Source organism: Dasypus novemcinctus, chromosome 6 (genome assembly GCF_030445035.2).
Source record: "Dasypus novemcinctus isolate mDasNov1 chromosome 6, mDasNov1.1.hap2, whole genome shotgun sequence".
Lineage (NCBI taxonomy): Eukaryota > Metazoa > Chordata > Mammalia > Cingulata > Dasypodidae > Dasypus > Dasypus novemcinctus.
The window spans coordinates 84,103,675-84,127,022 of NC_080678.1; the positions used below are offsets into that span (position 1 = coordinate 84,103,675).

Sequence of the window (23,348 nt, forward strand, 5' to 3'; positions counted from 1 at the left end):
TATTTGGGACAGACACTAAAAAAATATATTTATTGTTCATCTGAAATTCATATTTAACTAGATGTCCTATATTTATCTGGCAATTCTACATCTGGACAATTTAGTTATTGGGGAAAAGAATATTTCAAAATATTATACCTGTTACAGGGCTGAGCGCTGCTGGCCTCTTGACTGGACAGACTCAGAGGGGCTTCTTGAAGGGGGAGGCTGCCCCTGCCCCCAGCCTGTCTGACTACCTTCCACCCCAGGTATTTCCTCAGGTGATCACACACCTCCCCTTCCCCCCAGCATGGGCTGGTCCCGCTTCCTTGGAGGAGCCCATTGCGTGTATCAGGAGGAGGGGGAGGGGGTGAAGGAACTGATTGGGCTTCCTGCCCTTCCTCCCCAAATCACACTAGGCAGGCCGCCCCGGGATGTGCAGAGTCCCATTCTGTTGGCAAAGGGATTGCTTACCTACAACTTTTATGAGAACATTTTTATTGAACTATGATGGAAAAAAGGAAAAATCCAGTGCACTCCAGATTTTTCTCATGAGCCTCCTTCAGACATGCGTGTCATGAGTGTGTGAATCCTCACAGACTTCGTTTGGTCAGACCACACCAGAGTTTTTGTTGAAAAAATGAGGATGTTTTTATATAAGAGACTCAACTCTTTTCTCTTAATCTGTAAATTAAGTACTGGTGTAAACGTAAGCTGAGAGTCATGCAGGCCTGTGAGACTTTACATTAAGCTATACTCGTGTTTGGAGATTTGGGATTTACGAAGGAGGGCTACATTGGCCATTACAGCCTAATATCCTAATGTAAGTTTATAACCATATTTAAGAAACTTGTAATAGACTGCAGAGCCTGTTAGGTATGTAAAACTGCTTGGGAAAAGTTTGTAAATCATACACATACATACAAAGTAAATCCAGATGATGTCCTTTTAGGAATAGGCTGGTGGTGACCGCCCTGCTGTGCCCCACTGCTGTGCTGAGAAACTGAAAAGATCACGTCTCTTGGGCTCTGCACGACCATCCTCCCCAGCTCCCTACCAGGAGGGATGGTGACTTAGTCTCCTGGAGCTGCCGTGGCAAAGTTCCACAAACTGGATGGCTTTAAACAACAGAAGTTCATTGTCTCGGTTCTAGAGCTAGAAGCTCTAGCTAGCTGGAAGTCTGCTAGAAGTTGGCAGAGCCCTACTTCCTCTGAGTGCTGTAGGGAAGAATCTGTTCCACGCCTCTCTTGGCACCTGGCTATGGCTTGCCAGCGCTCGATGGTGTCCTGTGCCTCAGTTGTCATATGGCGTTCTCTCATCTGTCCACTTCTCCCCATAAGTACACCGTTTGTATTGGATTAGGATCCACCCTCATTCACTTGGGCCTCATCTTAACTAATGACTTCTTCTAAGATCCTGTTTCCAAATAAGGTCACAGCATCGAGGGTTAAGACCTGAACGTGTCTTTTTGATGGACAAAATTCAACCCTTAAAAGACGGAGATCCTCTTTTCCTTCCCAAACCCCTGGATGTCACAGTAGGAAGGAAAGGAACTTCCATTGAGCCCCTGCTGAGGGCTGGATCTTTACTTCCATCCTCAGAACAGGCCTGTGCGTAGCTGTAATTCTCTTAGATTCACACGCGAGGAACTGGAGGTTCAGAGGCATTAAGTACCTGTGCAGGCTTGCACAGCTGGCTCAGGGGTGGAGTCCGAATGAAAACCTGGGTCCACATGCGTCCAAGGTCCTTTTCTTCCTGCCACCACCCCACCCCCCAGGCAGTGGCTCAGCTCCTGGTGGTGGTGATATGGGAATGGTGGGGGTGCGTTCTGACCCCCTTGGTAGGGACAGATTGCTGTGTCTCAGGGCAGAGCTAGAGTGAGTGGGACAGGTCCAGCCAGCATCTCTGTGTGGTGGCCACTGAGGGCCTGAATCTGCTGACTCATGCCCTCCCAAAGGGACTCGTTGCTGTCATGCCCTGTGATCTGATTGAGGTTCAAGAAATGAATAGATGAGGTTTTCTCTGGGTGGCATATGATAGTCACACTCAGGTGGCCTCAGGATCTAAGTTTCCCCCAAGGACTCTCCTGGTGACTGGGAATGTCTCTCAGGATACATTCCAGGGCTGGGTGAGCATGGGGTCTCCTTGGTGCAAGAGGGACCTCTTCTCTGCTTTGCTTCTGATACCCTGTTGCTATCTCGTGACCCTCCACCGTTCCACTTCGGGGCTCCCTCATGGCTTCTGCTTCCTGACTTCTCTCCAGGCAGAATCCCCCCCCCATACACACACACCCCATCCTAATCTCTCTGACTCTGTAAGTCTCCCATTCGTCTCCCCAAGAGAGAGGCTTTAACTAGGTCAGCAGTCCCCTGTCCTGCAAAGGGCACCTTTCAAGGCAGCCCCTTACTTCAGGCCGCCGCCCCCTCGGGTTGGAGATTTAACGGTTAAAATCAGGCTTGGCTGCAAGTAACAGAGACTTGAGACGCGGTGGCTTGAACAGTACAGTACAGATGCTGCTTTCCAGCGCATGGAGGGGAGCCTGGAGGAGAGGCAGCCCAGGACCGGCAGGGAGCCTAGCCACCCCATTCCCACCCGGGCAGCCCGGGTAGGAAAGGGAGCAAAAGGACACATCCCTTCCTTCGAAAAGAGAATCCCACACGATGATTCCACTTACATCTTATTGGCCAGAACTTAGTCACTTGGCAACACATACCAGCAAGGGAGGCTGGGAGATGTTCTGCTCCTGCTGGGCGCATTGCCACCCAGCTAATAATTGAGGTTCTTCACCCAAGTAAAAGACGAGGGTGGAATTTTTAAAAATCATTATTAGTAGTAGAACACTTGTAGGTTTACAGAAAAGTCATGCAGAAAGCACTGAGTTCCCATGATATCCCCTTTTCACACCCACAGTTTTCCCTCGTATTACCAGTTTGCATGGTTGTGGTACTTTTGTTACAGTTGATGAAACGCTATTATTATACTAGTAACATTAGCCCATTGGTTACATTAGGGTTGACTCTTGGTGCTTATCTACAACCTAAATTTTTCATTTTTATTCCTTTTTGAATATACAGTTCAGGGTTGTTCATTACTTTTACAAAGTTGTGCCTTGATTGCCGTCATCCATAGTCAAAACTTTTCTATCACCCCAAACAGAAACTCCATACCAAGTAAATATTAACTTTCCACTGTCCTCAACCACTCAGCATCTAATAACCTTTAGTCTACTTTCTGACTCTATGAATTTGCATATTTTGCCTATTTCATATAATTGAGATCATATGGTATTTGTCCTTTTTCATATCTGGCTTTTTTTTTTTTTAAACGCACAGGAAAATTCCTAGCCATGCTTTTATTTATTTTTTTTTTTTTTAAGATTTATTTCTCCCTCCTCCCCCCTCCCCATTTGCTGGGTGTTCTTTTTGTCCGCTTCTGTTGTTGTCAACGGCACGGGAATCTGTGTTTCTTTTTGTTGGGTCATCTTGCTGCATCAACTCTCCATGTGTGCGGTGCCATTCCTGGGCAGGCTGCGCTTTCTTTCGCTCTGGGTGGCTCTTCTTACGGGGCACGCTCCTGGCGCATGGGGCTCCCCTACGCAGGGACACTCCTGTGTGACACGGCACTCCTTGTGTGCATCAGCACTGTGCATGGGCCAGCTCCACATGGGTCAAGGAGGCCCGGGGTTTGAACCGCAGACCTTCCATGTGGTAGACGGACGCCCCAATCACTGGGCCAAGTCCGCTTCCCTCATATCTGGCGTATTTCACTCAATATGATGTCTTCAGGACTCATCTGGGTTATTGCATACAACAGAAATTCATTCCTTTTTATGACCAAATAATATTCTATTGTGTGTTCATTTTATTTATTCATCCATCTGTCGATGGACAGTTGGGTTGCTTCCACCTTTTGGCAATTGTGAATAATGCTGCTATGAACATTGGTGTGCAAATACCTGTTTGAGTCCCTGCTTTCAATTCTTTTTAGCATATTCCTAGAAGTGGGATTGGCAGGTCATATGGTAATTCTATACTTAATGTTCTGAGGTGGGAAACGGACTTTGGCCCAGTGGTTAGGGCGTCCGTCTACCATATGGGAGGTCCGCGGTTCAAACCCCGGGCCTCCTTGACCCGTGTGGAGCTGGCCATGCGCAGTGCTGATGTGCGCAAGGAGTGCCGTGCCACGCAAGGGTGTCCCCCGCGTGGGGGAGCCCCACGCGCAAGGAGTGCGCCCGTGAGGAAAGCCGCCCAGCGTGAAAAGAAAGAGCAGCCTGCCCAGGAATGGCGCCGCCCACACTTCCCGTGCCGCTGACGACAACAGAAGCGGACAAAGAAACAAGACGTAGCAAACAGACACCAAGAACAGACAACCAGGGGAGGGGGGGAAATTAAATAAAATAAATAAAATCTTAAAAAAATAAAAATTAAAAAAAAAAATGTTCTGAGGAACCACGAACTGTTTTCCACAGCGGCTTCACTGTTTTACATTCCCACCAACAATATACAAGGATTCCTGTTTCTCCACATCCTAACACTTGTTATTTTCTGTTTTTTAATAGCAGACATTCTAGTGATTGTGAGATGGTATCTTATTTTGATTTTTATTTATATTTCCCTGATGGCTAATGACCTTGAGCATCTTTTCATGTATTTATTGGCCATTTATAGATCTTCTTGAAATGCTATTTGTATTAGTCAGCCAAAAGGGTGCTAATACAAAATACCAGAAATATGTTGGTTTTTATAAAGGGTATTTATTTTGGGATAGAAGCTTACAGTCACAAGGCCCTAAAGAGTCCAACTCAAGGTACCATAAGAGGTACTTTCTCATCCAAAGTCATTGGCCACGTTTTGGAGCAAGATGGTAGGTGATGTCTGTGAGGGTCCGGGCTGCCTTCTTCTGCTTAAGGCTCCGTGGTCCCAGCTCCTTCCCATCTCAGCTATAGCCCCTGTCTCCCGGGGCTCATTTCTGTCCGGGCTCAGCTGCAGCTTTAGATTATTAGGCTCATCTCTCTTCCCAGGGCCTCTGCTGTGTTCTTCTGTGTGTTTATTTCCTGGGGCTCCAGCTCAAAACTCCACTCTCTGCTCTGCCCTCTGGTTTTCTCTGAGTCCCCCCCCAGCAAGGAGGCAGGGACTCGACACCCCACTGATGTGGCCCAATCAAAGCCCTAATCACAACTCAATCAAGTAAAAGTGAAACCTCTGAATCCAATACAATCTAATATGCAAACAGGCCAGTTTACAAACATAATGGAATACCTATTTTTGGAATTCATAAATAATACCAAACTGCTACGTTATTCAAGTCTTTTTCCCATTTTTCAGTTGGGTGGTGATTTCGTCTTTTGTTGAGTTGTAGAATTTTGTTATATATTCTGGATATTAAACCTTTATCATATATGTGGTTTTCAAATATTTTCTCCTTTTGAGTAAGTTGTCTTTTACTTTTGAGATGTGCAACAATTTTTGATTTTGATGCAGTCTCATTTGTCTATTTTTTCTTTTGTTGCTCCTGATTTTGGGGTAGTCAACTGTTGCCTAACACAAGGTCCTAAAGATGCTTCCCTATGTTCTTTGATTTATTTAGGCCTTCTTTCATTTCTTTTATAACGTTTTGTAATTTTCCATGTATAAGTCCTTTATATCCTTGGTTAAATTTATTCCTAGATATTTGATTTTTTAAATTGTTATTGTTAATGTAATTTTTCTCCTTTTCCTCTTCGGATTGTTCACTACAAGTGTATAGAAGTACCACTTATGTTTGCATGTTGACCTTGTACCCTGCCACTTGGCTGAATTCATTTATTAGCTCTAATAGCTTTGTTGTGGAGTTTTCAGGATTCTTTACTTATCGGATCATGTCATCTGCGAATAGTGAAAGTTTTACTTCTTCCTTTCCTGTTTGAAGGCCTTTTATATTTCTTTTTCTCACCTAATTGCTCTGGCTAAACTTCCAGTACAAGGTTGAATAGTAGCAGTGACAGTGGGCATCCTTGTCTTGCTCTTGATCTTAGAAAGAAAGCTTTCTGTCTTTCTCTATTGAGTAAATTAGTTGTGAGTTTTTATACATGCCTTTTATCATTTTGAGGAAATTTCCTTCTATGCCGGTTTTTCTGAGTGTTTTTTGTTTGTTTGCTTTAGGAAAGTATGCTGGGGAAGCATTGTGGCTCAAGCAATTGGGTTCCTGCCTATCACAACGGAGGTACATGGTTCAGTTCCCAGTGCCTCCTAAAAAAGACAGCAAACTGGCGCAATGGGCAGACACAGCAAGCTGGTGCAACAAGATGATGCAACAAGAGACACAAGAGGAAAAAAAAAAACATAATGAGAGATACAATAAAGCAGGGAACCAAAGTGGCTTGAGCGATTAGGCACCTCCCTCCCATATTGGAGGTCCTGGGTTCGGTTTCCGGTACCTCTTAAAGAAACAAAGAAGATGAACAGACATATCAAGTGCAAACAACAAGGGGGTGGGGAGAGATAAATAAATAAACAAATCTTTAAAAAAAAGTATGCTGAATTTGTAGAACACCTTTTCTGCATCAGTTAAGATGACTCTGTGTGTGTGTATGTGTGTGTTTCTTTATTGTACTAATGTGGTGTTTTACATTAATTGAGCAACCCTTGCATGCCTAGATAAATCCTACTTGATCATGGTATATATTCTCTTAATATGCTGTTGGATTCAATTTGCTCATAGAATGTATTGGGAAGTGTTTTCTCCTCTTCAATTTTTTGGTAGAGTTTGAGCAGGATTGGTGTTAATTCTTCTTGGAGTGTTTGATAGAAGGCAACTGGTCCTGGACTTTCCATGTTGGGAGGTTTGATTACTCTTGTTATTGGTCTGTTGAGATCTTCTGTTTTATTTTGAGTCAGTTTAGGGTAGTTTTTGTGTTTCCAGGAATTTGTCCATTTCATCTAAGTTATCTAATTTGTTGTCGTACACTTCGTATTACTCAGCCAAAGGGGTGCTGATGCAAAATACCAGAAATCTGTTGGCTTTTATAAAGGTTATTTATTTGGGGTAGGAGCTTACAGAAACCAGGCCATAAGGCATAAGTTACTTCCCTCACCAAAGTCTATTTTCATGTGTTGGAGCAAAGTGGCTGCCAACGTCTGCAAAGGTTCAGGCTTCCTGGATTCCTCTCTTCCCAGGTCTTGCTTCTCTCTGGGCTCAGGGTTCCTCTCTTCCCAGGGCTTGCTTCTCTTTCTTCTGCATGCTTACTTCCTGGGGCTCCAGCTTAAGACTTCAGCATCAAACACCAACATCAAAAAAACTCCAACATTAAAAACTCTCAACTCTGTCCTTTACCATGTCTTTTATCTGTGAGTCCACACCCACCAAGGGGTGGGGACTCAATGCCCTAATGATGTGGCCCATAAAGCCCTAATCATAATTTAATCACGCCCAGGTACAGACAAGATTGCAAACATAACCCAGTATCTATTTTTGGAATTCATAACTGTATCAAACTGCTATACACTTGTTCACAGTATCTTTTAAAATTCCTTGTATTTCTGTGGTGTCAGTAGTAACATACCCTCTTTGATTTCTGATTTAATTATTTGCACCTTCTCTCTTTTTTTCTTTGTCAGACCATCTAAGGGTTTGTTAATTTTATTGCTCTTTTCAAAGAACCAATTTTTTAAAAATTCTGTTGTTTTTTTATCCTGTATTTTATTTATCTTCACTCTAATCTTTATTATTGCTTTCATTCTTCTCACTTTGCATTGACTTTGCTCTTCTTTTTCCAGTTCTTCCAAGTATGAGATTAGAGGTGTGATTTCTTCTTTTTTAATATAAGCATATAGAGCTATACAGTTCCTTCCTAGCACTGCCTTCACTGCATCCCACAGGGTTTTTTTTTTAAGTTTTTTTTAAAAAAATTATTTATTCGTTTGTTTATTTATTTCTCTCCCCGTCCTCTCCTTCCCCAGTTGTCTGTTCTCTGTGTCCATTTGCTCGTGTTTTTTGTCCGCTTCTGTTGTCAGCGGCACGGGAATCTGTGTTTCTTTTTGTTGCATCATCTTGCTGTGTCAGCTCTCTGTGTGTGGCACCATTCCTGAGCAGGCTGCACTTTGTTTCGCGCTGGGTGGCTCTCCTTACGGGGCGCACTCCTTGCGCACTGGGCTCCCCTACGCGGGGGATACCCCTGTGTGGCACGGCACTCCTTGCACACATCAGCACTGCGCATGGGCCAGCTCCACATGGGTCAAGGAGGCCCGGGGTTTGAACCGCGGACCTCCCATGTGATAGACGGACGCCCTAACCACTGGGCCAAGTCCACTTCCCCATCCCATAGGTTTTGATATGGTTTTTCTTTTTCATTTTCATTTGTCTCAAGATACTTCCTAATTTCCATATGATTTTTTCTTTGATCCACTGATCAGGAGTATGCTGTTTAGTTTTCATATATTTGTGGATTTTCTAGTTCTCCCTGTGTTATTGATTTCTAGCTGGATTCCACTGTTGTCATGAAAGATGCTTTGCATAATTTTTTAAAAAATTTATTGAGACTTGTCTTGTAACCTAACTTGTGGGCTGTCCTGGAGAGTGATCCCTGTGCACTTGAGAAGAATATGTATTCTGCTGTTTTGAGTACTGTAGTAAGTCAGCCAAAGGGGTGCTGATAGAAAATACCAGAAATCTGTTGGCTTTTTTAAAGGGTATTTATTTGGGGTAGAAGCTTACAGTGATAGGCCATAAAGCATAAGTTAGTTCCCTCACCAAAGTCTGTTGCCATGTGTTGGAGCAAGATGGCTGCCATCATTCAGCCTTCCTCTTCCTCTTAAGTCTCTGTGGTCCCAGCTTCTTCCAATATCAGTTGGAGGCTGGCATAAGTCTTGTCTCTCCCCTGGTGCTCATTTCTTGCTGGGCTCAACTGCTGTCTTTTCTCCACGAGGTCAGCTGTAGACTATGAGGCTCTCTAGGCTTTGCCTCTCTCTCAGGGATGTGATTCTCTCTGGGCTCAACTGCTTTGCTTCCTCCAGAAGGCCAGCTGTGAACAATCAGACTAATGGCTTATCTCTCTTCCTATGGCCTCTGCCATGTCTAAGGAGCCATCTCTATTCCTCTGTGTTCTCCTGTGTGTTTACTTCCCAGGGTTCCAGCATCCAAAAAACTCCCAACTCTGTCCTTTGCCATGTCTTTTATCTGTGAGTCCCCACTCACCAAGGGGCGGGGATTCAAAGCCCTAATGACATGGCCCAATCAAAGCCCTAATCACAATTTAATCAAGTAAAAGTGAAACCTCAGACCAGTTTACAAACATAATCTAATATCTCTTTTTGGAATTCATAATATCAAACTGCTACAAGTACAGTGTTCTGTATATGTCTATTAGGTCTAGTTCATTTCTGTCTAGATGTCCATCCATTAATGAAAGTCGTATATTAAAGTTTCCAACTATTATTATAGCAGTGTCTATTTCTCCCTTCAGTTTTGTTAATGTTTGCCTCATATATCTTGGGGCACTGTGGTTAGGTGCGTATATTTATATTTGTTATTTCTTTGTGATGGGTTGACCCTTTTATTAATATGTAGTGTCCTTTTTTGTCTCTTGTAACAGCTTTTGACTTAAAGTCTGTTTTGTCTGATATTTGTATAGTTACCCCAGCTCTCTTGGTTCAAACTGTATGGAATATATTTTTCCATCTTTTTACTTTCAACCTGTGTATGTCTTTGAGTCTAAGGTAAGTCTTTTGTAAACAACATATAGTTGCATCGTGCTTTTTAAATCATTCTGTTTTGTGTGATCTATGTATCTTTTAAAAATAAATAAAAATATATTTTAAAAATCATTCTGCCAATCTGTGCCTTTTAATTGGGGAGTTTTATACATTTACATTCAGTGTTATTATGATAAGGCAGGACTTCAGTCATTTTGTCCTTTTTTTCTTATATGCCTTATATAATTTTTGTTCCTCTTTTCCTTTTTTGCAACCTTCTTTTGTGTATAGTTGATCTTTTGCAATGTGACTGATCCCTTATTTCCATTTCTATATATATTTTAAATACTTTCTTTGTGATTACCCTGAGATTTGCTTTATGCAACCTAAGTCTGTAACCTACTAGTTTGAAATGATATGACTTAACTTTAATAGCATATCCAGTCTCTGCTCTAGTACCCCCTCTATTTTCCCTCCTTATGTTGTTTTTGTCACACATTACCTATATATTTTGCATGTTATATTAGTCAGCCAAAGGGGTGCTGCTGCACAGTACCAGAAATCTGTTGGCTTTTATAAAGGGTATTTATTTGGGGTAAAAGCTTATAGTTTCAAGGCCCTAAAGATTCTGATTCAAAGCACCATAAGAGGTACTTTCTCACCAAAGTCAGCTGCCATGTGTTGAAGAAAGGTGGCAGGCAATCTCTGCCTCATCTCTCCTTCCTTCTTAGCTGTTCAGCTGCTCTGTTCTCTCTGGCTGCAAAATATCAGGCAAATGACTCCTCTCTCTTCCCTGGGGCTTTAGCTATTTGAGCCTTCTTTCTGTCACATGGCAGGACTGAGATGATCAAGTTCTCTCCTCTTCTGTGTCTATGGAGCTCCCTCTTTTCCTGTGTGATTTCTTTAGTGATTGTCCACTTATATCAGTCCACCAAGGGGGAAGGAACTCAACCCTGAGCCACGCCCTACTGATGTCGATTCAAAACCATAATCTCAGGAAGCAGATGTGGCTCAAGTGATGGGGCTTCCGCCTACCATGTAGGTGGGCCTGGGTTTGATCCCTGGGGCCTCCCGGTGAAGGAGAGGAAGAGGGGTCATGCCCTCTGGTGAGCCAGTGCCCGTGTGAGTGCCTGCGTGGTGAGCACAAGTGCCTGCGTGGTGAGCATGAGTGTTCACGTGAGTGCCCGTGTGGTGGGCCAGTGCCCACGCAAGCGAATCACACAGCAAGATGATGGTACATCAAGGGAGAGACAGGGAGGGTTGGGGTGAGGTGCAGCAGAGACCAGGAACTGAGGTGGCACAATTGACGGGGTCTCTCTCCACATCAGAGGTCCCCAGGATTGAATCCCAGTGACTCCTAGAGGAGAGAAAATGAGGAGAGAAGACAACAGTGGTTGGGAGGAGGTGATGGGGGAAAATAAATAAATAAATCTTTTTAAAAAAACAAAAAACCCTAATCTCAACAGGTAATTTAATCAAATATCTCTCAGGTGAATCTAATGCAAGCAAAGGAGATCACACCCAGAGGAACAGACCAGTTTACAAACATAGTCCTTCTTTTTTGGAATTTATAAATAATATCAAACTGCTACACATGTCCATAACATGGAAATATGATTATTTCTTATTCAGTTGTATTCTAAATCTTACAGGAAATAAAGAGTAGCCTTACATACTAAAGATCCCATACTACTGGGTTTTGCATTTACCCATATAATTACCTTTACTGAAGATCTATATTTCTTCATACTACTGCAAGCTACTGTATCCTGGCCTATCCTTTCAACCTGGAAAACTTTGTGTTTCAGTTTCCCAGCTGCTAAAACAAATACCATAAAATGGATTGGCTTAAACAATAGGAATTTATTGGCTCATGGGTTTGAGGCTGTGAGATGTCCAAAATCAGTGCTTTAGCAAAGTGATGCTTTCTCTCCAAAGACTGTGGTGTTCCTGGCCTGGCTACTGTGTTCCTTGGTCCTTGGCTTTTTCATCACATGACAATGCATAAGATGTTGAAAAGGCTGTTGTCTTCTCTTCTGGGTTCCACTGACTTCCTGCTTCTGGCTGCTCCCACCATGGCTTTGCTCTCTGAGGCCTCCTTTAAAGGTGTCCAGTAATAGGCTAAGAACCATCCTGATTCAGTTGGTCCACATCTTAACTGAAGTAACCTTTTCAAAAGGTCCTATTTACAATGAGTTCACACTACACAGGAATAAATTAAGATTAATGTGTTTTTCTGGAGTTCATAGCTTCAAGCTACCATACTCCCTTTAGAATTTCTTGTTGGGTAGGTCTCTTGGTGCAGACTCTCTGGTTTTGTTTATCCGTGAATGTCTTAAACTCTCCCTCATTTTTGAAGGACAGCTTTTCCAAACAAAGAATATTTGGCTGGCAACTTCTCCCTTTCAGTAACTTAAATATGGCATATTATTACTTTTTTCTTCTGTGGTTTCTGGTGATAAATTAGTACTTAGTCTTGTTGAGGATCTCTTATATGTGATGAATTGTTTGTCTTTGGCATTAGATACCTTGATTAATATGTGTCTTGGAGTAGGTCTATTAGGGTTTATCCTGTTTGGAGTTTATTGCACATCTTGGACATGTATATTTATGTGTTACATAAGATTTGGGAAATTTTTGTCATTATTTTCTCATATATTCTTTCTGCCCCTCTTTCTTTCTTTCTGGGCTACCATAATGCATATATTGGTTATGCTTCATGTTGTCCCACAGGTCAACTCTGCTCACTTTTTTCATTCTTTATCTGCTCTTCTAATTTATGATTTTGATTTTCCTGTCTTCTAGTTCACTGATTCTTTCTTCTGCCTATTCAAACCTGCTGTTGAACACTCTACTATAGTTTTAATCTTTATTATTGTGTTTTTCATCCCTGTAAGTTCTGTTGTGTTCCTTTTTAATTTTCCTAATTCTTTTTTTCATGCATTATCTTAATATACTTTAGTTCTATAGCCATATTTATTTCTATCCATATTTTCCTTTTAGCTCCTTGAATTGATTTAGAAGATTTGACATAATGTCTTTGTTGTTCCACTGTCTGTTTTTCCTGTGAAGTTTTAATTTGCTCACTTTAGTGAGCCATCTCTTCCTATTTCTGTGTATGGCTTGAGATCTTTTATTAATGTCTGGGCATTTGATCGTTTTGATATATTAATGCCAAGAGCCAGTTTCTCTCTTGCCTAGGGTTTAAGTGTAGATTGGCTTTCTGTTAAGGCTCTCCAACACTTGGTCCACTTTATACCTTTACAGCAGCCTATGTTTAACAGTTCAGATTATCTCAGATCTTTCTGCACCTGCCTCTTGCTGTGTTCAAACATAATATTAAGATTACCCCATTATGAAACTGACTTGGCCCAGTGGTTAGGGCATCCGTCTACCACATGGTAGGTCTGCGGTTCAAAGCCCAGGCCTCCCTGACCCGTGTGGAGCTGGCCCATGTGTGGCGCTGAATGCGCACAAGGAGTGCCGTGCCACGCAGGGGTGTCCCCCACGTAGGGGAGCCCCAGGCGCAAGGAGTGCACCTGTAAGGAGAGCCGGCCAGCGTGAAAGAAAGTGCAGCCTGCCCAGGAATGGCGCCGCCCACACTTCCTGTGCCGCTGATGACAACAGAAGCGGACAAAAGAAACAAGACGCAGCAGACACACAGAACAGACAACCGGGGGAGGGGGGGAATTAAATTAATTAATTAATTAATTAAAAAGAAAAAAAGATTACCCCATTATATATAACTGTTTCCCTTCTAAGAAAGGATTTATTTTCCTATCTTCCTTCTCCAGAGTCCTGGGTTTTCTCTTTGTTTCTATACACATTTTTCTCCCTAGCTCCTCACTTTAGTCAACTCCTCTCCCATGCTCAGGTTCACCTTTTCACTCCAGCTTTCTTTCTTTTTTTAAAAGATTTATTTATTTTTACTTATTTCTCTCGCCCCCCCCCCTCCCAGTTGTCTGCTCTCTGTGCCCATTTGCTGTGTGTTCTTCTGTGTCCACTTGTATTCTTGTCAGTGGCACCGGGAATCTGTGTCTCTTTTTGTTGCTTCATCTTGCTGTGTCAGCTCTCCACGTGTGCAGCACCACTCCTGGGTAGGCTGCACTTTTTTCATGCAGGGCAGCTCTCCTTATGGAGCATGCTCCTTGCACATGGGGTTCCCCTACATGGGGGACACCCCTGTGTGGCACAGCACTCCTTGCGCACATCAGCACTGCGCGTGGGCTAGCTCCACACGGGTCAAGGAGGCCCTGGGTTTGAACCCTGGACCTCCCATGTGGTAGGCAGACACTCTATCAATTGAGCCAAATCCGCTTCCCTCACTCCAGCTTTCATCTCTGCGTCTTCCCTGACTTACAGCAGCTCAGTTTCCACTTTTCATGTGGCTTTTTTGCCTCCTGTAATTTCCACATTAGGCAGTTCCAACCCATGGTGTCAGATGAAGTCAGCATTTAAAAACACCCCATTTTTCCATTTAGGTGTACCAGCAATTGGGAATCAGGCTGAGAGTTGTGTGACTCACCAATAGTTCCACATGGGTTGCTCTGATTCTCAAGAGACTGCTTTATATGCACATGCATGTCTACTGCTAGGTTCTGTTTAGCCTTGGATCTATGTGGCTTTTGATCCCTGTGCATGAATGCGTGTGGGACTCTTAAGTTGCTGCTGTTGTTGGTTCTGTGGTCAACGACCATGGCAGGAGGTGCCTGGGCCAAAGCACTGTGTTGGGGAGAGTTCCCTACTGGCAAGTCTGCACTGCTTTCCTACCTCTTTGTGTGCGTGTGTGTGCTTTTTTAAAATTCCATCCACTGTTCATGCACCTTTCTTCAATCTCTATCATCCTCCATAGTTCCAGACAAGTTGAAACTGCCCTTCTATTTAGCTGTCGCTAATGGGAAACATTCCCAGGGATGTGTCATACTGCCATCTTGATGATGTCACTTCAGAAGGATGGCTATTGGGAGACCTATGGAAGTCTGTGCCCAGATGTTCATTCCAATGTAACCATCTATGGCTAGGACAGCAGAAACATCAGGTAGAGAACATGTGACACAAGGAATCTCTGGGAAAGAGGCACTGGCGTAATAGTCACCCGGTGTAGAATGTACAAAGTACATATCTATGCGATACAGTTTAAAGGCACTGGAAGAACCCCCTTCTCTCTACCCAAGTTCTCCCCTAAGCAGTTCTGCCTTCAAGTTCATCATTCAAGTGCAGCAATGCCTTCCCCAGTATACCTTTTAAAATGTGCATATGATCCTAGGATAATTAGCCCGTCCTCAGTTCTTTTTTTTTTTTAATTTACACCCCCCCCCCCCCCCGCCATTGTCTGCTCTCTGTTTCAAATCACTGTGTGTTCTTCTGTGTCCATTTGCATTCTTGTCAGAGGCACCAGGAATCTGTGTCTCTTCTTGTTGTGTCATCTTGCTGTGTCAGCTCTCTGTGTGGCACCATTCCTGGAGAGGCTGTACTTTTTTCTTGTGGGGTGGCTCTCCTTGTAGGGTGCACTCCTTGCGCATGGGGCTCTGCTATGCAGGGGACACCCCTACGTGGCATGGCACTCCTTGCACACATCAGCACTGTGCATGGGCCAGCTCACCACATGGGTCAGGAGGCCCTGGGTTTGAACCCTGGACCTCCCATATGATAGGCAGACACTCTATCAGTTGAGCCAAATCCACTTCCCTGTCCTCAGTTCTTTATACTTAAATGTGTTTATTATTTCTGCCTGATCAGCTACCCTCCTCCCTAAACCACTACCAAAATCCAGATGGTCCCAGAAGTACCAGTTCCAATCTTCCAGGGCTCCACTAAGCTGGAACCCTGGAAGACTAGAAAGCTTCTCTGACTGTGTCACAGCTATGGGTCACAGAGGCCCCATCTGGACACACAGCGTGTGGGAGGCAAAGCCAGAATGCCCATGCAGGGACATGAAAGAGGAAGGGGCTTGGGTGAGGAGGGCAGATGACTGGCTGATGAAAGGCTCTAAAGTAGCAGCTGGAGTGCAGGAAATCCCAGAGGAAGGGAAATCCTGGCAGCTCCCAAGGAGAGAGGCCCAGGCTAGCCCTGACATCATGTGGCTCAGTAAGCCAGATGTGGAGATTAATGCAGAAACCCAGCGGAATAAACTAAGAAGTACAGGGCGACCTAAGGAAAAGGAAAATAATGGTACTTGCCTCCTTTAGACTGCTAGGGAGGCCAGAACAATTCCATTAGCTTGGCTGGTACCCACCAGGGTGGTACATGTGTAGTTAGGGGTTGGAGTGGGATATTCCCCTTTCAGGTTTCCTCAAACCAAGTTTCCCCCAAAGTTCCAGTGGCTGCAAAATGGGAGAGGAAATAGGCCAGGCTATGAGCTAGCCAGCAGACCCCACAGGGGGCTTCATGGTAGACAGGAATTCTTAGGCCTCTCATCACGAGTTTATTGACATGGAAGGTAGGGCAGCTGGAATCTAGGACAGAGCTGGGGCGAGTGAGAGGGCAGTGTACTTTCTAGCATCCCCTCCACCTTGCCCACCTTGAGGTCTTTGCCACCAGTATTCTGTTTGGGCCCTTAACCATCTCCTCCGATCTCAAGTAGGGCTCTGGGGAGATATAATCCAGGGCTATTTTGTCATCACTTTTCTATGTAGCTTCATCTTCATGCACTCAGCATGGGCAGATGTGGCTTCTCTGCCTCCCATCATTCACCCATTCCTTCAGAGGTTAATTTAGTGGTTAACAGGCAGGGCGTTCCATCAGACCTGGTTTCTGGCTCTAGCTCTGCCACTGCGCTATCTATCTATTGCTGCATAACAAACTACCCCAAAACTTACTGGCTGAAAACAAGAACCATTTTCTTACATGCCTTGGTTTTGTGGGTAATTTAGGCAGGTTCGGATGGACAGATCTCCTATTCCACATGGCACTGATAGAGGTCACTTGGCAGTATTTGACGGGCAGATACACTGCTCTGGAGGGTCCAAGAAGGTGTCACTCAAAGGCCTAGTGCCTTGGTGGGCACGGCTGGAAGGCTGGGCACAGCTGGGACTGTCAACCAGTTTGCCTATACTTGGCCTCTCCTGCATGGCAGTCTTGGGGGTTAGTCAAGACTTCTTTCATGGTGGCTCAGAGCTCCCAGAGAGAGTGTTCTAAGAGACCCAGGCAGAAGTTGCAAGTCATCCTGTAACCCAACCTCAGAAGTCTCAGAATGCAACCTCTGTCACCTTCCATTGGCCAAGCAAGTCACTAAGGGCAACCAAGAATCAAGGCTCAGGAACCTGATAGGAATGTTGGTTCGCTGCCTGAGTTTGTGGTGTGATTCTACCAAGGCTAGCTAAGTGACCTTGAGCAAGTTTATTTAAACTCTTTGAACCTCATTTTCTCATCCATAAAATGGCAATACTAACAATAGTACTTACCTCTCAGGGCTTCTGAGGATGAAGTGGCTTGATATGTGTAATGCTGTCATCTCAGTGCCCGGCTGTGGAAAATCATGCCCATGAGCACCAATACCTGTTTTCCTCTTCTTCCTGGGCATCTTGCTAGACTACATTTCCCAGCCTTGCTTGCAGCTAGGTGTGGTCATAGGACTGAATTCTGGCCCCTGGAACTTCAGGGGAATTGATATATCTAACCTCTACATCCTCCAAGCTTGCTTTTCTCCCCACCTCCCACCCCCAAGTCCTACTAATCAGTCTGTGTTATGTGAGAGAAATAAAGCTTTGTTTACTTTAAATCACTGAGGTTTTGGGGCTCTTTGTCATAGCCATTAGCTTACCCTGACTAATGCACTGGTACAAAAGCTACTCTCATTAATGTTAGCTGCTATCCTGGCCTAATCTTTCTGTGTCTGTGTTCTCATCTATAAAACAGTTATGATGGGACCTACCCCAAAGAGTGGTTGTGAGGATTAAAAGAAATAACGTATAGTTTGATTTATTGGCTTAACTTCCCTTTGATTCACAGCTATTTCATCTTCAATACTGGGTCATCATTACCTTTTATCATGAAGCAAGTATAGCATAATAAAGCCTCTTATAGGTTTTAAAAGGATAACATGAATTTGCAGTTTTTTGAGGCAGGAAGCCAGTATTAATACTATTGTTTTAATTCAAAATATTTCCTAAAATTCATTTAAATTGATGGGTTTCAAAAGCTAAATACTTAGAGTAGTATGATTGAAATCCTTTGAGAATACAAAAAAAGATATAACAAATATCTATATTTCCACAACTCAGCATGGTTAAATTTAACATTTTGCTATATTTGGTTCACCTTTTCGTAAAGATATAAAACATATTGAGGATAAAACTGGGGAACAAAATGAAATGGTGTATCTAAAGAACATAGCATAGAAAAAAAGAAAAAATAATAAAGAACATAGCAGAGAGGCTGGAATATCCTAAGTAGTAATTGTCCGCTAATTTTTTTTAACTTTTAATTTTGAGAACATTTTAGATTTACAAAAGCATTGTAAAGATCGAGACTTTTCTTGTATACACTTCACCCAGCTTCCCCTAATATTAACAGAGGCTTGGTACATTTGTCAAAATTAAGAAATTAGCTTTGGTATATTACTATTAACTTAACCACAGACTTTATTCCAATCTCACCAGTTTTTCTACTTTTGTCCTTTTTCTGTTCCAGAATTCAACCCAGGACACCATGCTGCATTCAGGCCAGATCATTTTTAATGATTCATCCATTCATTCAACACAATGAGAGTATGGCCAACTTTTAGTCCAGAGCCCAGGGAGTCTGTGTAGCACTGATGCCAGAGTCTCTTCAAATTCTCTGACAAGAACTGCAGCTATCATTTTGAGCTTACTACATCTTATACAAGCATTTTCTGTATGCCCCACTTAGTCCTTACAACAATCCTACATGTTGGTTCTTATTTCCATGTTACAGATGGGGAAACTGACGTATGGAGCAATTAACTGAGGTCACACACATTGTAAGGGGCAGAGGTAGGATTTGAACCTGGCTCCAAAGTCATGGTCTTAACAGTATACCATTACTCCTCTCAAAATACCACATCAGTGATGGGTACATTGTCACAGACATCCTGAACTAGTGTGGCAGATGGGAATGCATCCTGGAGAAGGTGCCACCCTGAAGTTCAGCCTCTCTTTTCTCAGGTGTTCTGGGGAATATTTGATGTTCCACCACCTGCTTCTTCAGGGCTTCCCTTCCCTTCTCTCCCTGTAGCCCTAGACTCTGAGCCCAACCCACAGAGCCCAAGAAACTGACCTGCTGAAATCCAAGCCCTAGGCCTGGGGTGCAGCTCTGTCTCATTCTCTGGTCACCCCTGCCTCCTCTCCCCCTGCCAGACTTGGCTGATGATTTAGAGACAGGCCTCTGGAACCACTGTTTTGGGTTCTACTGATGGTCCATGAGCAAGAAGTAGCAATAAGGGCTGAGTTGTCAGGCAGAGGGAGCTGCAAGGGAATCAGGGAAAGGGAAGTTGGACTACCAAGCAGAGGGTGGCTTTGTCTCCTCTGGATGACTGGAGCAGCACTTTCTATCTCCAGGCCAAAGTGGTCTTGACTAATTTTGTCTGGACCCTGTGACTAAGCTGGGAACAGCAGCACCAGCTTTTCTCTCATACCTCTCTCTCCTGCTAGGATCCATATCCTCTGGAAAAGGCAAAGATTGCACCTTAGGCTTAACATCCAGCTGGGATTAGGACCAACAGCTGCAGTGAGGTGAGCAGAATTGCTGACCTGGCTGTACCTGCCCTTTGAGCAAGAGCTCACAGATTTTGGAGCCAGGGAGTGGCATTTCAGCCCCATCTCATCTCTGAACTTCAGTTTGTTCATCTGTAAAATGGGGATATTAATTCCTACCTCCCAGGCAAGTCTACAGTTGTGTAGTTTATGAATTGCAGAAGGGGTGATATGGGGTTAAAACCCAACCAGTGTGCTCATCTTATCAAGCTGAGCACCTTGGCTTAGGGATATATCTGCTTGGAGGGAAGGGACACCTTTTCCTCCACTGAGCTGGCTGCCTAGGGATAATTCCGCAATAAAGGGTGGTTCAGGAAGTGCATTTGGCTCAACTGATAGAGAGTCCGCCTACCACATGGGAGGTCCAGGGTTCAAACCCAGGGCCTCCTGACCTGTGTGGTGAGCTGGCCCGTGTGCTGTGCTGATGCACCCAAGGAGTGCTGTGCCACACAGGGGTGTTCCGCGTGTAGGGAAGTCCCACACTCAAGGACTGTGTCCCGTAAGGAGAGCCACCCTGTACGAAAAAAGCACAGCCTGCCCAGGAGTGGCACTACACATATGAAGAGCTGACGCGGCAAGGTGACGCACTGAAAAAAAGAGACACAGATTCCCAGTGCTGCTGACAAGAATACAAATGGACACAAAAGAACACACAGTGAATGGACACAGAGAGCAGACAACTGGGGGGGAGGGGGGAAGGAGAGAGAAATTTTTTTAAAATCTTTAAAAGAAAAAGGGTGGTTCATCCACAGGGGAGCACCTTTTTCTAATTTATACAAAGGTGTAGTTCTGCTCCCAAAGCTATGAGAAGTTAAATATTAAGCTCTCAATTTTATATTTAATTACTGTTTAATTATTTTTGCCATTGCTGTGATTAGTGTGTGTGCAGAGGGTGCCTACATTATTCTGCCTAGGGCAGAGGAGGCAGAGCCTTGCCTGGCCTCACTGCAGTTCTCCAAAAACCCTTCATGGGAGCCATGGTTCAAGGTTGCTGACCAGAGGAAAAACACTTGCCCTCTGGAAATAGACCAGATAGAGTAGAGAAAGACAAAGACCCCTTGATCCTCCCTCCCAGGAAAGGGCATATCTGGCTCCAGAAAGAAAAGGGCTCAAAGGTAGCTCAAGACCAGTTGACCAAGATGGTGGTATAATATGCTACAGGGCTCTGTTACCCCACAGAATTTTTGAATAACCAGCAAAAACTGGCAGAGCCATCATCCTGAAAATGCTGGAAAACAGTTAAAGGTTTGTAGTAACTGGGTGTGGTGGTTTGAAGCTGTGTGTACCCCAGGAAAAAACATGTTCTTAAATCTAATCCATTCCTGTGGGTATAAACCAACTGTAAGTAGGACCTCTTGATGAGGTTACTTCATTTAAGATGTATCTTACCTCAGTCAGGATGGGTCTTAATCCTATCACTGGGGTCCTTTATAAAAGAATGAAATTCAGACACAGAGAGAAAGCCACAGGAAGCAAAAAGATGAAACAGAACCCAGAACAGAAGGAAGAGACTAGGAGACACTGCCATGTGGCAGAGGAGCCAAGAATCGTCGGCACCCAGTCTTTGGAAAGAAAGCATCACCTTGATGATTTGGACATTTCCACAGCCTCAAAACTATAAGCTAATAAATTCCCATTGTTTAAGCCAAGCCATTTATTGTGCTTGTTTGGAACAACCCAGGAAACTAAAACACTAGACAAGTGCCAAATAAAAAAAATGCAACTTAAAAAAACAACAGAAGCTCGTGAGCCTCTGATGGCCCCTTCCTCATCCCTTACCCAGTGTAGTGTGGAGCTGGTCTTCACCCTCATTGTGGATCCCTGGCTCTGTTCTGGAGGGAGCAGAGTAACCTCTATGCTCATACAGGGGTGCCTGTATAATGGTGCCACTTTATGGGGTGACAGCCTGAAAGACTGAAGCAGAACACTCTGGTGTCTGATGCACCCTCCCAGAACATGCAGCTTGTGGACAGCTAAAGCAATGTAAGAAACAATTAAGTCAAAGCATCCTGGGGCAAAGGATTGCCCACTTTAAGACCTACAATAGAGCACTTGGGGGTGGGAGGGGGGAGTCTATTTCATAGTAGGACTTCTAAGACCACAAGCAAGCACAAGCCCAGCACATGAATTGGGCTCAGAAAAGAGGGAAATAACCCCACACTTTCGACTCAGGCTGATATTGATAGGAGGGAGGGCTAAATTCTTAAGTAGAGTTCCAGCCAGTACAGAGCCAATTTGCAAATACTGTCAAAGGAGTTTTGAGCATTGGTTTGTTTGTTTTTGTCAGCTCTTGGAAACTCAAGGTAATCTCTTTCATATTACTAACTGGACACAAACTTAAGGAACAGGAAGCCAGGGACTGTATCCCAGAGTTAACACATTAAAATGTTAAAATGAACAGGGCAAAACAAAAGATTATGGGACAGACAAAGAAACAAGAAATGATGGTCCACAAAAAGGAACAAGTTAAAAATTCAGAAAAAAATCAATGAAGAACACCAGACTTTGGAGATAAGAAAGAATTTTTTAAAAAATGACTTTCAGTGTGCCCACAAAGATAAAGGAAAACAGAAAAAACTAAAGGATCTCAGAAAAATGATGAATGAACAAGATGAGAATCTCAATAAAGAGAAAAATTTAAAAGGAACCAAACAGAAATACTGGACTTGAAGATTACAATAAACTGAACTTTTAAAAATTCCCTAGAGGGTTTCAATAGCAGATTAGCAATGGTAGAAGAAAGAATCAGTAAATTCAAAGATGTGAGAATTGAAATGATTCACGCTGAGGAGCAGAATGAAAAAAAGAATGAAATAAAGTAAACAGAGCCCAAGAGACCAGTGGGACAGCACCAAACATACCAATATATGCATTATGGGAGTCCCAGAAGGACAAGAGAGAGAGAAGGGGGCAGAAGGAATATTAAAATAATGGCAGAAAACTCCCCAAATTTGATGAAAGATATGAATGTATACATTCAAGAATCCCAAAGAAAGCCAAACAGGGTAAGCTTGAAGAGAACCACATCAGATATATTGTAGTCAAAATTGTCGAATGCCAAGGACAAGGAGAAAGTTCTGAAAACTGCAAGAGAAAAGCAACATGTTATGTAGAAGGGAACCCCAATAAGATTAAATGCCAATTTCTCATCAGAAATGATGGAAGCAAGAAGGCAGTAGGACAAAATATTTTAAGTGCTAAAAGAAAACAATTGCCAACCAATAATTGTATATCTGGCAAAAATGTCTTTCAAAAATGAGGATGAGATTAAGACATTCCCAGATAAACAAAAGGTGAAGTAGTTTTGCCACCACTAGAAAAAGAAGAGCAAATTCAATCCAAAGTGAACAGAAAGAAGGAAACAAGAAAATGAGAGTGGGAGATAGATGAAATAGAGAATTAAAAAATAGCACTTTTGGGACTTGGAGTGTCCTGGGTGGTACTACAGGGACAGATGCTGGACATTGTATGTCCTGCCGTGGCCCACTGAGTGGACTGGGGGAGAGTGTAAACTACAATATAAACCATTATCCATGTGGTGCAGCAGTGCTCCAAAATGTATTCACCAAACGCAATGAATGTGCCATGATGATCAAAGAGGTTGTTAATGTAGGAGGAGTGGGGTGAGGGGGGTGGGGGGTATATGGGGACCTTACATTTTTTTAACATAACATTTTTAAAAAAGAGAAAAAAAACACAATAGAATCAACAAAACCAAAAGTTGCTTGTTTGAAAAGATCAATAAAATCCACAAACCTTTAGCTAGTCTGACAAAGACAAAAAGAAAGAGGACACTAATAACTAAAATCAGAAATAAAAGGGGGCCATTACTACCTACCCCTCAGAAATAAGAGGATACTATGAACAACTGTACACCAACAAATTCAATTATGGACAAATTCCTAGAAACATGCAAATTACCTATATTGACTCAAGAAGAAATTGAAGATCTCAACAGTCCAATAAAAAGAAATTGAATCAGTCACCA

General features: G+C 43.4%; 2 long non-coding RNA genes across 2 annotated transcripts in view; both read left to right on the top strand.

The window, feature by feature from the left end:
- LOC139439236 (uncharacterized) overlaps positions 1-9,778 on the top strand; it is a 28,859-nt gene extending 19,081 nt beyond the window's left edge. The window contains exon 2 of the long non-coding RNA XR_011649058.1: positions 6,120-9,778. This is a non-coding gene — a long non-coding RNA (uncharacterized lncRNA). The remainder of the gene's footprint in view (positions 1-6,119) is intronic.
- LOC131278754 (uncharacterized) overlaps positions 1-21,956 on the top strand; it is a 67,469-nt gene extending 45,513 nt beyond the window's left edge. The window contains exon 4 of the long non-coding RNA XR_011649057.1: positions 18,279-21,956. This is a non-coding gene — a long non-coding RNA (uncharacterized lncRNA). The remainder of the gene's footprint in view (positions 1-18,278) is intronic.
- The last annotated feature ends 1,392 nt before the right edge of the window (positions 21,957-23,348 follow it).